The 12909-nt window shown below is 36.8% G+C and overlaps 1 long non-coding RNA gene across 1 annotated transcript in view; it reads right to left on the reverse strand.

Annotated features, from left to right (window-relative positions):
* Window positions 1-222: 222 nt before the first annotated feature.
* The window catches only part of LOC308654231, a 37052-nt gene continuing 24365 nt past the window's right edge, over window positions 223-12909 (reverse strand). Inside the window, exons 2-3 of the long non-coding RNA XR_014023202.1 lie at window positions 1992-2045; window positions 223-1350 (exon numbers count right to left, since the gene is read on the reverse strand). This is a non-coding gene — a long non-coding RNA (uncharacterized lncRNA). The remainder of the gene's footprint in view (window positions 1351-1991; window positions 2046-12909) is intronic.

A 12909-nucleotide genomic window follows, 5' to 3' on the forward strand; every position in this document is an offset into this window, starting at 1 on the left:
ATCTGCAGAGTAAAGGATGGTATAGCAGAAATCCTTGAAATGAAGGAAAAAATAAACCAAATTAAAAATTCAATAGAAAGAATCACCAATACACTAGATCATATGGAAGAGAGAACCTTAGACAATGAAGACAAAATATATAATCTTGAAAATATAAGATTACAATAATTGGATAAAATTATGGCTCTACATTATCATAAAAACTATACAGCAAATAAAAAAGATATGATTAAATGAATTCATGGTGTTGAAGATCAGATGTTGAGTGAATAGTAGATTATCTAAAAAAATGAATATGCACATTCATAGAATTCATAGAAAATTGTCTAAATACATACAAACACATTAGACAATATAGAATTTATGCTTCTGTGGTATCTTAATAGATGATTTCTTTCTCCACTGTACTCTTCCTCCCTCCATATTTCTTCTCTTTGCCTTCTTTTTCTTCTTTTATGTTTGTACCTTTTAAATTTTATACAATTAATATATTTAATTTATTGCCATAATTTGAATATTTGTGTCCTCTTCAATATTCATGTTGGAATTCAATCTTTGCTTAGTCCATTTTGTGCTTCCATAACAGAATACGTGAAAATAGATAATTGATAAAGAACAGAAATTTACTTTTCACAGTTCTAGGGGCTCAGAAGTCTAAGATCAAGGTGCTGGCATCTGATGAGGTCCTTCATGCTATTTCCTCACATGACAGAAGAGGGGACACAGGGCAAACCCATTCCCCAAAAAACCTCATTAATTCATTCCTCAGCACTTCCCAAAGACCATGCTGTTGAATTAGGGGTTAGGCTCCTAACACATAAATTTTGGGAGGATGAATTCAGACCACAGCAGTCCCCAGTGCAACATATATTAAGAGGTGGGTCTTCAAAAGGTGATTATGCCATGAGGGCTCCTCGTGACTATAAGTACCTGTAAAAGAACAGCAGGCAATTGGCTGGACCCTTTTGTCCTTCTGCCTTCTGCCATGTAAGGATGCACTAGCAAGGCACCATCTTGGAAGCACTGAGCAGCCCTCACTAGACACTGAGTAGCAGTGCCTTCACCATGGGCTTCCCTGCCTCTGGAACTATAATAACTTTATGTTCCTTATAAATTATCCAGTCTAAGGTATTTTGTTTTATCTGCATGAATGGACTAAGATACTCATGTAATAAATATATACTCCAGAAGATAGGAAGCATCCTTCTATACCACACTGTGTGTAGATTATGATTGCTCCTGGGCCTGAAACACTCCAGAAAGTCTTTGGCTTTGGGAACTTGTATGTAGTACAGCTCTTCTGATTCCATGTGTGGCCTTGTCTTCTTGAAGTCATTGGATCAGGACAGCCTAGGTTCAGAAGGACACAACATAAATTAACCCAGCTTCTACGATGTGGTAATAACATTCCTAACAGCATCCTTATAATTATTTTCTTCTGCCATACCCTTCTTCACTTCTATCAACTCACTGACCAAACAAAATCTTCCAAGAGCAACTTTCTCTGACAACCATATGTAACATAGGACCTCATCATTCTCTATCCTCTTATCTTGGGTTCTTTTTATTCATTGCACTTATCTTAGGTGGTGCCCAATAAATATCACTGAACATATAAATGAATTACTTCTCATCACAACTTTACAGAGTAGGTACTAGCACCATACCTATTTTCAAGGCTTAGAGAGAATTAAATAGATGGCCCACTTGAAATAAGTTATCAGCATACCTGTTCTTAGCCATTATATATCAGGATGTTCTTTTATCAACTAGTTAGTGTCTATTGTCTCAATGTTAAAAACAGGCACTTGAAAGAGCAGAGATGGATAGATAGTAAAATACTGCTGATAATGAAACGTCCAGACACATGACAAATTACTAAGGGTATGCATATGAAAAATGATGTGTACTTCCAAGCTATCATCAAGCAATTGAAAATGCCTTCTTTTATGAGAAGGTCAAGTTGGTTTTATTTTAAGATCTGTACTTACTGGAAAAATTGATTGCAGTATTTTCAGGGAGAAATATTTCATTATCTTCTATCTCTGATAGGAAGTAGAAAAAGGAAACACTGAAAACAGGAAAATATGTGTGATATCTATAGAAAGGCAGACATGTAACTTACTGAGCAGCTGAAGAATTAAATCAGAGCTATGTGTTGGCTCTCTTTACAGGCCCTATGCACTTCCCTTTATCATGCAGGATGTGGATCTGAGACCTTTTCTCAGTCATGCCTGAGTTACAAAATGTCACTGGCAATGATCCTATAAGAACTGAAAAAGAGGTGGTCACTCAAAGGACCCAGAGAAGAGGGATCTGGAACAGGTCTGGTTTGACTGTCCTTACAGTAACTGTGAGCCTGATCTGAGCCAATAACATTAGAGACTTATTTGCAATATGATTATTTATCTAGTTTAATTTCTATACCTTTTGAAAATAAAATAGTTACACTGAAACTTAAGATTCTTACTCCTTATCCATCAAGGACAGTCTGGTCTACTCTCTTTCTCACTGTCAGATACAGATATCTGCCATAAGGAATTAACATTCTGTAATCTGTTCTTATATAAATCTGATTTCTACTCTTTTACAGTTTTATTTTAAAGTAACATTAAGATCTTCAAATTTCCATGCAAATTTTTAAGAACACAGGAAATAAGCAATATAGGATTTTTTTTAATTGCAGTTAAAAGCATGTAGAGTCCTGCATGATCATGCATGCCTGTAATCCCAGCAGCTCAGGAGGATGAGGCAGGAGGATCAAGAGTTCAAAGCCAGCCTCAGCAAATGTGAACACTAAGCAACTCAGTGAGATCCTGTCTCTAAATAAAATACAAAATAGAGCTGGGCAAGTGGCTCAGTGGTCAGGTGCCCCTGAGTTCAATACCCAATACCCCACAAAAATAAATAAATAACAAAATAGCAACAACAACAACAAAAACCATACAGAAAATATTACTGTGTTTTGGATGAATGTTATAATTTGGGTACCTTCTGTTTTCACTCCAATCAGACTGCCTCTGGTTACTCTGCACAAAGGCTTTGCTTCAAATGTCAACAGAGGGAAAACAAAAACAAAAACAAAACACTATATTGCCTCCAACAATCTGAGACCACCCACTTGGTGTATCTCAAGTATAATTTCAAATGAGACCAGGGGAAGATCATTGGTTAAATTACATGATGATGTCTGACCACAATGTAGGCATAAATATTAAAGGAAGATTTATCTGCATCCCATGGCCCAATTTCCCTTTTAGTTTCTCTGTTTTGTATAGAAACAAAAAAAAATAAGCAAAACATTAAGAATATGTCATTACATCTTCATAGATATTGAAGATAAACTAATGAGACCCAAGATAATATATAAAAAATTTATAAGCCAGAATTCAAAAGGGTGGGTTAGAGGCAGCCAGACTTACAGATTCTACCTCCATGAGTTAGAACCTGTCTGTTCAATAGTGAGCAGACAGAGACTTGGAGAAACACAGAAACTTTAGAGCATGCAGCGGAGAGTAAACCAGAGTGCCCCAGCACTGATCACACAGCAGAACAGCAGATGGCAGGGGCAGAGGTGAAAGGGAGAGTCCAGTGATCACTAGTAGCACAGGAGTCAGCACCTTGCAGAAACAGTCAAAACAGGCAATAGACTTGGGATGTGTGTAGCTCTGGAGAAGTTTTCAGCACTTTCCAGTATATTCTCTTGTGTCTGTAAGAGGGGGCCGATGGCTCTAGGAATCAAAGCCCCCTCCATTTTCCTATCTCTGGATCTTCACGGCGGTATTACTGCACTAATTTAGTGGGTGGCTTCCTTGAGGGTCATCTGGGGGGCAGGGGAGAGTTTTTAACTCACAGCCTCTGAGAATTCTGTGTGCTGGGGAACTGGACTGATACATACAAGGAAATGAAGATACTTTCCCTTTAAAACTGGATGTTTGGAAGCCATATGAAGGTGTCCCAGGAGGCCACCAGATTCATGAATTGTGGGTTGCACTGGGCCCACCACCATCCCCCGCAGCACAGATAGCTGTGATTCCTTGACATCTCCCTGCACATGGAATGTGCAGAACAAAAAGTGCCAAAGTCTTTAATGTGTAGCCACACCGGCATTGGCCTCACACTCAAAGCACAGATGAAATAGCTCCAGAGTAAATCTCTGCCTGGGGATCTCTGATTTTCTGCTTGATTCTGTTTTGGTGATAGGGCAGCTGAGAGGTATTCTAACTGGCTGTGGCCACAAATCACTCAGTCTGGTCACCTCATAAGCACAGCAGAGGAAAGAATAAGGTGGTGAATAACATCCAGCCTTTGTTCTCTCCAAGGGAAGCATGGCCTAACACAGAAAAAGAATTTCTGTTTAGCACAGATTGTGATCATCTCTCCTGCTCAAAATTGAGCACCTTGAAAGAGAGGAAATTTTTATTTTTGACTGATTATTTTTGCTATTGCTGTTCTATATATATTTAATTTGGTTATATATATATTTAATTTGGTTCTCTAACTTTTTTTGTTTCTTCTTTTTCTCTTTACTTTTCCTTTTTTCACATTTTTAGCTTTCTCCTTTTAAAATTATTTTAACTTATTTTTTTCACTTTTCTTTTTCTTACTTTTTGCATTTATTTATTTATTTTTATTAATCTTATTTTTATTATTAAAAATAATTTAACTAGGCAGGTTCAGTGGTGCATGTAATCTTAGAAACTTGGGAGCCTGAGCTGGAAAATTACAAATTCAAGGCTACCCTTTGCAACTTAGTGAGGCCCTGTCTCAAAATATAAATGAAAGTAGGAGATGTTCCTTAGTGGTAAAATGACCCAGGGTTCAATCCTTAGTACAATAATAATGATAATGATGATAATAATAAACAAAAATAAAATAACTAAATAATATAACTAGCATTTTACTTTATTCTTTTGTTATTTTTGCCTTTTACCCTGTTTGTGTATGGTTGGTTGTTATTATTTTATTTGACTTTTACTTTATCTGGCTTGTTATTGTTGCTTTTTTTCTTCTTTCTAGTCAATGCTAGGGACTAGGTCTGGCACTTAAAGCACACTGGGTGTGTCCTTTGCCACTGAGCAATATTCCCAAGTCAGCTCAGAAAATCTGCATCTTACTCCAGGTATGACATAGTACCTTTTGAATCTTGATGGATATTTTGGTTTAAAGAATAGGGAAGACAAAAACCCGGAGCCACAGGTTCATCCCCAACTACACATGTATGAATGAGGATGTGTAAAGTCCTGCTCTTAGACATTCACCACCATAGCAACATCAGAGAGAAATAACACAATGGTTATTGACACTGTATCTATGAAGGGCCTCATCAGAGATGGCTTCCACATTTTATTGGACTGCACATTGCTATCTGATTGCAGGAATAACCATAAAGAATGTATACCATGTATTCTGGGATCTAAGATCTAACCCACACCTGCTGAACTACTACAGTCAACATATGTTTGTAAGATCTACAGAGGAAAAAGGGTGTTTCAGGCTCTGATGCAATATGCATTGCATTAAAACTCTCTAATCACAGCCAAAAATGTTATAGAAAAACTACACGATAAGGTCCAATTACAATTAAATGCTAAACAGCAGCTCAATATATCAGGGAACATCATTCAGAGGAGGCTGGTAACTAAACAGGCCATCACATAAAAGTGGATGCAGATATACAAATCTAAATAGAGAAACAAATATGAAAAAAGGTAAAATGACACCTCCTAATGCTTATAACTCTCTAGTAACTGATTCCAAAGATATCAAAGTGAGGGATAAAATGTGAGAAAATTAATTCAAAATGATGATTTTTGAAAATATCATTGAATTCCAAAAGAATAAAAATAAATAGCTGAATGAATTAAGGAAGACAATGACGGATATAAATTAGTAATACTATAAAGACAGAGAGTTTTTTTTAAAAGAACCTAACAGAAGGAAAAGCTCAATATGTCCAATTAAAAACTTAATTGTGAGTCTCACCAATAGACTAGATCAAGTGGGAGAAAGAATGTTAGGATTTGAAGAAAAGATTAAGGAATCATCAGATTCATATAGTAATGAAAAAATTAAAAATGAATAGAAAACACAAGATCACTGGGACACTTTTAAAAAACCAGAAATACACAAAATTTGAATACACAAGGGAAAAGAGATATAGGCTGAAGGCATATAAAACATATTCAGTAAAATAACAGAAGCCACTGAAATAGGAAAAAAAATCCCAAATCTTGGTAAAGGTGTGGACATCCACATACAGGAAGCATTTAGAACCCAAAATAGATGTTTTTCAGAAAAAAAAAATCTCCATGACATATTATAATAGTTAAACTACCAAAGGTTAGGAGCAAAGAAAGTATATTACAAGCAGAAAGATATAAGTGCTAGGTCACAATTAACAGCAACCTCATCAGAATTACAGTGGATTTCAAAGAAGAAACCCTAAATGCCAGAATAGCATGGAATAATGTATTTCAAAATCTGAAAGAAAATACTTGATAATCTAGATTACTATATCCAGCAAAGTTAACCTTCAGAATTGAAGAAGAAATAAAGATCTTTCATGTTGAGCATAAACAAAAAGATTTCATGACCACTAAAACCAGCATTACAGAGGCATATAAAGGAATTCTATACTCTGAAGAGGAAGAAAGGTAAATATAATCATGAAAACACAGAGAAGAAAAATATCTTACTAGAAGACTAGATGAGAAAATGAGAATTAGAAAAGAATCAAACATTATGAATTCAGAAAATTCTCATACTCTAACATTAATAATACAGGAAAAAAAGCATAGAATATTTAAGACAAAAAGAAGAAAAACAAGAAATTGACAGAAACAATACATATTTTGCAATGGTAACTCTGAAAGTCTTAATTCTGTTTAAAAGATGGAGACTGGCTGAGTGAATTAAAAAAACAAAACTCAACAATATGCTGCCTGCAAGAAATTCAATTTACCAGCATAACCATATAAAAACTGAAAGTGAATGATACAAAATGCTATTCCTAGTAAATGAAATCCAAAATAAACAGTAGTAACTATGCTCATATCTGACGAAATATACTCCAAGCCAAAATCAGTTAAAAAAGACAAAGGAGGTCAGTCATAATGATAAAGGGAACACTTCATCAAAAAGATATAATGATTATAAATTTTGTGCACTGAACATTGATTGGGACACACAATTTATAAAATAAACACTACTAGACATAAAGGAAATATATGCCCCAATACAATAACATTAGATGACTTCAATACCTCTATCTCACCAGCAGACTAAAAGTTAAAAAAGAAACATAGCAAATAAAGTACAGTACAGATAAATGGACTTAGACTGCTGCAGAACATTCTATATAACAGCTACAGGATGTAGTTTCTTTACTTCAGCACATGTAACTTTTTTAAAAAAAAAAAAAGTAGTCATATGAGAATGGGATGCTAATCAGAAGAAGTTATACTCCATGTATTTATAATATATCAAAATACACTCTACTATCATGTATATTGAAAAAGGATAACAACAACGAAAATTCACCCTGCAAAAAGTAAGATGGTCATGTGTTAGGTCATAAATCACTTATTAAGAATTAAAATTAAAAAGAATAATTTTTTCTGTCTTATCAGATAATAATGGATAGAAAGAAAAGCAACAACAAGAAAAACTATAGAAATCATTCAAACACGTGGAGACTGAACAATATACTAATGAATTAACAATAGATCATTTAAAAATTGAGGGTAGGGGGATTTAAACATTTCTAAAGTTAAATGAAAATTAAAATACAACATACAGAACTTGGGAGATACAACAAAATCAGTACAAAGAAGGAAGTTCAATGTAGAAATGACTTAAAAAGCCACAAACACACCAGGAAAAAAGCAAGAACAAAAACTTTGTGATGATTACTGAATCTACTTAACCATAGAACAAACACTGAAACAAATGTTGAGATAATGAGTTCAAGACCAAAGGTAAATATTCCAATCTTCACTGATTAGAAAATTGACCCAAATTAGAAAAGGAAATATTCTGATCTCTTCTTTAACAAATAAAAGCAGGAGAGAGGTAAATGTAGTCAAACATTTTTAAACCTATGAAATGAGAGAATCTAAAATAATTTAACAGGACAAAAAAAATTAACAAATGCAATTAGGTTAAAACTCACATAGTGGCATAGAAACACTAATTGTCTGGATTACAAAGGAAAAATACTATGTCAAACACGAGAAAGTCATGTGAAGTAAATGCTAATGAAAGGAAAGACGGGTGCCCGGTTAATATGAGACAAGCTGTCTCCATAGAAGAAGGGAAGATGGTAGAGAGCTTCCTTCTTTCCCACCTCTACCACAGGTATTATACTCAGATCACTTCACTGGAGAATAATAATAGAATAATGGAAGAGCTGAACACTGAAACACATACACACACACATTTGTTCATAGTTACAAGATACATTTCTGCAGGGTTACTTGAGGAGGAGAAGTAGGTAACAGGAGGAGAGGGATACTGGGGGGGAACTGATATTCATTGAATTTCATTTACTAGGAATGGGAAAATAATACAAGAGAATAAAATTAAAGTGGGCTATAGTAGTCTCATTTTGTCAAGGGATACCTTCACTATACAAAGATTAAAGAAAGTCTCATCTTCTTTCAAACCACCAGACACCTCTGTACCCTCTTTCAGTAGCAGTAACTAACTGGCAGGACAGTGAGGACAGGAGAGGATGTTAGTCATGGGCCAAAGCTCTGAGTGCTGCCCAGGCTCCTCAAGGGGACACTGTGCACAAATCATCCAGATCATCAGGGCCATGTCCAGCTTGGGGAAGAGCCCCAGGCAATCAGCCACACAGCCAGGGTGATGCCATCTCTACAGGAAGACCTGAGTCTATCATAAAAGTTGATGGAACTTCAGTGTCAGGGACCCTCCCCTACCCAAGACTCTGGGAATGTGGGGCAGCTAGAGGAAGTTTAGGGCATTGTAGGAGGAAAGGGAAAACCAGACCACACTTAGGGAACATTTTTTTACAAATTGCCTAAATTAATCAAAAGACCTGAATTGGATTTGGCAACCATGTTTGTTATGTTTTTTCAAAGAAATGATCACTTTTTTTTTTTTGGCCTTGTCTATTGGAAGTGCTCTAACAAAAAACCATAAACTGGGTGGCTTACATATCCTATCATTTTGTTTGCACGGTTTTTCAGGCTGAAAGTGTACTATCACAGCAACAGAATGGTCAGGTTCTCACAAGGCTTCTCTCCTAGGTTCATGGATAGCCATCTCCTTGCTGTGGCATCAGAAGGCACCAAGTATGAAGGAGCTCTTGAATCTTCTTTTATGAAGGTACTGATTTCCCTCACAAGGCTCCACCCTCATATGCTAATCACTTACCAAAAACCATACCTCCAAATACCTTCAGTTCACAAGTAGGTTTCAATATATGAACTTCAAGGGAAGACAAACATTCGGTCCATAGGTCCATAATATTCCACCCCTGCAAACTTATGTCTTCACATGCAAAATGCATTCATTCCATCCTGATAGCACCCAAAGTTTTAACTCATTCCAGCATCACTTCAAAAGTCAGAAGTATAATGTCACATCTAATTATCCTCTAAATCAAATACAGGTGAAATTCAAGGTCTGATGCTTTCTGAGGCAAATTCCCCAATAGCTGTGAATCTACAAAACCAAACATGTTCTGTGCTTCCGAAATACAATGGTAGAATCGGCACAGGAGAGACATTCTCATTCCAAAAAGGAAAAAACAAAACAAAACAAACAACAAAAAAAAGGAATGATAGGTCCAGAATAAGTCCAAATCCAACAGTGAAAACTCCATTAGATCTTCAGGTGTGAGAGTGATCATATTAGGCTTGATTCTCTGCCTTTCAGACTTTGAACCCACTGGGTCCTGTCCCTGCATTCTACCTTGCATGTGTGCACCTCCAGGGCTCTGCAGAGTGGCATTGCCTTCATGACTCTCAGCAGAGGCCACTTTTTAAAAGCAAGACTTTGGTTCCCCCTTTTGAAAACAAGAAGGAAGCTGGGCATAAGGAGGCACACCTGTAATCCCAGCAGATTGGGAGTTGGAGGCAGGAGGATCACAAGTTTAAAGCCAGCCTCAGCAAGTTAGTGAGACCCTGTCTCAAAAATGCATACATATGTACATACATGCATGCATACATACATAAAGAAATAAAAAGATTGAGGACTGGGGATTTGGCTCAGTGGTTAAGCGCCCCTGGATTCAATCCTTGGTACAAAAAAAGAAAACAAGAAGGCAGGTCCAGGGATGTTTAAATTGACTCAGGATTCATTCTTCCCTTGTCTGGAAGAATAGCACATTCTCTCCTGTAAAACCCTAGAAGTCTGACAGCACTCCTACATTTCTTCCTATCTCCTTCCCCTTCAATTTCAACGGGTAACTTTCTTGCTGGAGTGACTAAGTCTAATTTTCTGTCTTACATTTACAGAGCTGCTATAACGAAAATGTTAGTGGGAGACACATGAACAAAAGAAATTTATTTCTCATAGTTTTGGAAGTTGGGAAATTCTACATGAAAGTGACAGCAGATTTGGTTTGATAAGGCCCCACTTCCTGGTTCATAGATGGCCATCTTCATACTGAGCCTTCATATAACAAAAGAACTCTTTGGGGTCTCTTTTATTAAGGACATAAATCTCATTCGCGACGACTCCATCCTCCATACCTTATAACCTCCAATTGACCCTACCTCCAAATACCATCACATTGAAGATTGGACTTGGGCAGGGGGTGGGCAATAAACTTTCATTTGGTAGCATACATAATTATGAAACTAACATATTTCGTTTATTAAAAGTATTCATGTAATATTCATTCTCCATAAAAAACCTAGAATTGTCCTTGCTTGTAAGATTACAGTTTGATGATGCCATAGTATCAATGATATGGACCTAATTTAGGCACCATCTTTCCCTCCCACACCTTAGTCTAGCATAATAGAAGCAGCTCTGGGAGCACAGAGAATGTCCAGGTGAGGTGGAGGACATTCTGAGCCCATTGACTTTGGACTCACTGATTTTCTGTCCCTTGGGCAGCAGAAAGTTCACTTGTGTACTGAAAGCATTGATTGCAGCCATTGGCCAGTCCCAGAGGATCTTCAGGCCTCTAGGATGACCTGGGATTTCTGTTCCATAGCTAGCATCTAGGCCCTATGAGGACTTTTTCCCCCCACATATCAGACAGGTATTCCTGTTGATTTAAGCAGGTGGGAGCATTGAGTCTGGGCAGGGGACTATGGGACATCAATTAAATAATGACATACCCCAGGCTGGTGGGAATTGGCCTTACTACTTATACTGACTTCTGAAATTCCATGAAACATGTTAAATTGAAATCAAGGTAACTCCTTGGCTGCATCGCACCTTACCAGACGTACAGAAGGAAAAATGGCTTAATGGGGTTTCCAAACACCTCAAGAATGACTTTTTTGTACTAATTTCCTGGATTTTTTTTTTTTTTTGCTTTCATACTGTTTTTCTTTCTTCAAATTCCATACATTTTTCCAACCAGAACAAAGAGTCAAATCTTCTGTAATGATCATTCCAGTCACTGTCTTCCTTTCAGGCCCAAGGATACAAAAAGTAAATCAACTTGTTCACATCTCACAGCTGCTATACAACAGCAGGAAGAGATCTGAACGTGTCGTTATTTGTTGAGAGCCACAGCCCAAGGGGCCCCAGCAAACTTTCAGACTGCCAGCTGATGATTGGCTCACAGTGGCCCCAGCACCTTCTAGATGATTGGCTCCTCTGCAGTGATGCTCATTGGGCTGTTTCCCTGCCCTTTCAGACTACGGAGCTGCTCATTGGGGGACTTTTTTGGCTCCACCCATGCGACCCAGCCAATCAGCCTCAAGAGCAGGAGGATTGTGGGAGAGGCTTGTGAGAGAGGCTTGTGGGAAGCTGGTGGTGGCAGTTGGGCTTTGAAGGTTTTCCTGAGGAGCTGTTTTGTTTGGCATGCGTGGTTCAAAAAATAAAGTTCGTTTCTTTTGACAAGTGGCTCCTGAATTGTGCCCAGCCAGACTGTGGCAGTTATTCCAAGTGAAGGAAAACTAATTGAAATAAGAAAGAAAAGCATGTGTAGTTCAAGTTCAATCACTGTTTTATAAGGATGTGCCTTAGTAGGATAATAATCATGACAAGGCTTTTGGTTATTGATCAACTATAAAAAAATATTTTAAAAAATTTTCTTCCTATAATTTGGCTTTCAGAGAGGAAATAGTTTAAAATTATAGAAAGCTTTAGATTAATAAGTCTTTACCAGTTTATTATTATTGACTTGTTGGGAAATAAGAATCATGAACTAAGTAATGCCAATTTTAGTATTTTTTTGAAATAGTGGTTTAGGAATTTGTGAGAAAGGATCATTTTCTCTAAGCTTTCCCTTTTTAACCACTGGTTTTCACCTTACAATTGAATTGCTGATTGTTTCTCTGAGAGGCAAAAACAAATCCCCTTAGAATCAATTCAGTAAGTTGTGTCATAGCACTTGAAGTCAAGGCAGGTCCCTCTTGTCCCCAACTACCTGAAGAAATGCCCACTCCAGAGGTGAATTCCTTGAGTGGTGAGCACAACCAAAGCTTTATAGTTCCTCATATAGTACCTCAAAAGACGCAGGAGGGGCTCTCATGGGGTCATATGTTGATGCAAAACTTGGAATTTTCACAGAGTTCCCAAATAAGATTCCAAACAATCCAAGTTTTTTTTAAATATTAAGTATTAGTATTAATTTATCTTTATTTTTTTCTATACAAAATAGTGTGATAAGTTTTATCATAGGAAGAGATGATAAGAGTATGCAAAATAATGTAGGAACAATTTTATAAATGTATCTATTTACTGACATTTAAGAAT

Source organism: Spermophilus citellus, assembly GCF_964194105.1.
Source record: "Spermophilus citellus genome assembly, chromosome: 8".
In the NCBI taxonomy this organism is placed as follows: Eukaryota; Metazoa; Chordata; class Mammalia; order Rodentia; family Sciuridae; genus Spermophilus; species Spermophilus citellus.